Source organism: Cygnus olor, chromosome 2 (assembly GCF_009769625.2).
Source record: "Cygnus olor isolate bCygOlo1 chromosome 2, bCygOlo1.pri.v2, whole genome shotgun sequence".
NCBI lineage: Eukaryota > Metazoa > Chordata > Aves > Anseriformes > Anatidae > Cygnus > Cygnus olor.
The window spans coordinates 157,730,045-157,733,448 of NC_049170.1; the positions used below are offsets into that span (position 1 = coordinate 157,730,045).

General features: G+C 37.8%; 1 long non-coding RNA gene across 1 annotated transcript; it reads left to right on the forward strand.

Moving 5' to 3' along the window:
• The first annotated feature begins 850 nt into the window (after nt 1–850).
• LOC121064955 lies at nt 851–2,949 on the forward strand. Its single transcript, XR_005816828.1, has 3 exons — nt 851–866; nt 962–1,044; nt 2,835–2,949. It is a non-coding gene; the product is annotated as an uncharacterized LOC121064955 (long non-coding RNA).
• The last annotated feature ends 455 nt before the right edge of the window (nt 2,950–3,404 follow it).

Below are 3,404 nucleotides of genomic sequence, written 5' to 3' on the forward strand. Positions count from 1 at the left end.
TTAGGCCAGAAGAGTCCAGCTTCATACTCATATCCAGAAGAAACCCCTGTGTTCATGAAGATGATGATCAAAGAGACTTCTAAAAACTTGGCCACAGTTTAATTTAAATTAAATGACATTTGGCTCTCAGGTTTATTCTGGACCCACTAGAAGTCCTGATGGACATGCTAGGAGATGAGGACCACTCCCTGCCCACTTAAATAAGTGAGTTCACTTCAGAGCTCAGTATGACATCAGCCTTTCTGAGACTCCATACATCCCGAGGAATGCTGAGCATGTTCAAGGCTCAAATATTTTACATAATACAATACTGTTCAAGCCAGCAGCAACTATCCACTTGAAGCAAAACAAAGAATTACTAGCCTGATCTACTGTGTAGACCCATATGGGAAACATTTTGATCTCTCTATGGGAAATGCACAAAAATCCCTTTTGGGATATTATAATATTTTAATATATTATATTTTTAGGATATTTTAATATCTTGGCTTCCTATCTTGGCACACTGAGCAAGAGTTCCATTGCAAGGTGTGCTTTCAGTGGCTTCTAGCAGGATGACAATTTCCAGTTGTCTGAGCACCTGGTCTGAGACCTTGTCAATTTTACCAGTTTTGATTTTTTTTTTCTTTTACTAATTGTTATTATTCAATGAGTGTGTGAATGTTCAGGCAACTCACTTTCTCTTAGGACTCTTTCTCTTTTCCCTTTAAATGTACACTATTTTCTGCTGCCAGAGACACAAACCCTGGGCTGGATGAATATTTGATCTGCTCTAGTACTTATGAAGTTACAGTTCTGAAGTTTCACAAATGTGACAGCTGCACATCTCTCCATGATGATCAAGTCAGATGATTATCATGGCTCAGGTGCTGTATCTTCTCTGGACCTCTTCCCACAGCAGTAAGTAATGAAAGTAGGCTGTTTTGTTGTTGTTGTTTCATTTGTTTATTTGGTTTTATAGGCTTTCTTTGTACTGATTTGTCCATTCATGTGCAAGAGAGAGAGGGGAAAAAGAGGTGCATACTTCATTTGGATCAGAATATGGTGAGTTCCATGCATGTTTACTGCCATCATTATACTGCCCTCAAGAAACAAACCATGATTACAGAGTTCCCACAAGGCTCAGTCTCTGAGAAAGGATAAGAAAAAATTCTCATTGTGAGGGAGAGACGCACTCGTTCTGAACATGGCAGTGCTAGAAAAAAAAAAATGTCAGTATTGTCACCTGCTCAAACCAAGAAAGTTTAAGTGTTCATAAAGCCATGGTGGCCAAATACAACTGCATTAATACATTGGCTGAACATCTCAGAGGCTGTATTCCAATGAAGATATTTATAAGGTCTTTTTCTTCAGTGTTTTAAATACAGCTGTATGTATCCAGGGTCAATTTTATCAACTAGTTTGCAGATGGTGAAAATGGTCTCAAGGCTGGCTTAATATCTGTGGAAACCACAGTTGAGTGTGGATGATGGGATGTCAAATACTATGGGAACAAGCATAGACTACAATACAGTCAAAGTTTTCAGCCATTTAAACAATGATGAAGGGGTTTAAGGAGATGAAGACCATGTGTGGTTTGCCTGTGGTGACAGTCCCAGAGTAACTTCACTCAGAAAAAACACAGGGAAGGTACTTATACCACTTAAATTGACACTTGAGCTTAGCTATTTTTCCTAATGAGCCTTCTAGAGGAACTAATCTTTCTCCATTGGATATTTAGGGTTGTGAGACTCCTATTCAACACACCTAAATTGGGCACAGAAACTAGACAGGTTAGTCTATTATGAAAACATTAGGATCTACTTCTAAAACACAGACTTCTGTAAACACTCTTATTCTGAAGTCAGACTTGCTGTTTATTTTCCATTTCTTTCTAAACTTTTTTCTAAAATGACGTAAAATAAGCTGAAAGACACTTTTGCAACAGAATAAGAGCAGCCACCAGTATAATTATCATGCTTTCCTGTGAAAATAAGGACTGAAAGGGAGAGTGAAATGCCCTAACAAAAAAAGACAAAAAATATCAGCCATGGATTTGTGGGTATTAATACTTTTTCTCATTACAAGCAGGTGGAAGTGCTGCTCTAAACAATAGCAATAGGTAGGCCTCAGAATAATTTGTATTCAAATGCTTTACTCTTCAAAGATTTCTTGCATAGAGGATTATGCAAAATACATCTGTGCCTATTCTTCACTCAGTAAATAGGTTATATAAATTTTCAGTGGTATTTCACTATGCATTCCATTTTGCAGACCAGTAAGGTGAGTGTATATACATAATATTTCCTCGGAACGGGTCTGAGTATAATGTCATCCAAAATAAATTCTGCTTTGCCACAGACAGAGGAGAAACATTCTTTTCCTCTGCAGCTAGATAGACAGGAGGAAGAAAACCCCAGTTGTATACAATGCTTCATCCAAACTAAAGAAGCAAGAGAACCTGACATTTCTTGCTGTCTACCTTTTATGCTAGGGGTTAGAACTGAAATGAATCTTTCTGCACATAACTTTGCAGTGCATGGATCCAAAGGCTTGACGTACAAAACTTGTATTAAAACAGAATTTCAGAAACTTTTGAAAGCTAATCTGTTGTTCTGAAATCAAAAATTGAATCCTATCTCCATTCCCCAGCTGATCACACCCTGCTTAAGACCCCCACTCCTGGACAGCAATCAGAGTGACCTGGGGAATTCCCTCTTCAACTCCAGTCAGGCACATCCCTGAACTGGGAGCTGTGCGCATACACCAGCACACAAATGCAATGAAGGTTCTAGAATTTGGAGCATTTCTACAGCAAGTAAACAACCTCAGATTTTTTTTATTTTTTTTTTAAGAGCATTTAGGAGGACTCACCTTGGTTTATCACCCTATGCTAAGCATGGCATGAAGAAGACAGAAAAGACCAAACAGGCATTGAACCACTACTTAAAGTTACCTGAGAAAAAGCTATTTGGGATTCTGAGCTGTGGCTGCAGCTCCTGGACCTGCCTCAAACTGTCCATGTAACTTTGGGCAAGTCAGTATGTACTTAACATGTCTTACTGCTGTAGCTTAAAATGGGAGTATTAACACTTCATTTCCTCACTGTCTTCCTTACCTCCAAAGAACTGCAAAATCATCTATGAGCACATTCTACAATGGCTAATAAGGAGACTAAGGTCTCTAATGGATGCTGTAATTGCTTGTGTGTTGTGAACTATAAATAACTATACATTCTGTTATTTGAAAGAATAGACTATATCTGCCATAATATGCTGCTGTTTTAAAATTATTATGCTTCAATTAGAAACAGCAGGTGTCATTTTTCACCCTAAATTCTCTCATGGATCTTTTTTTTTTTTTTTTTTTTTTTTCTGAAGAAAAAAGAAGGAAAAAAAAAAGATATGTGACATCCTAGAGCTATG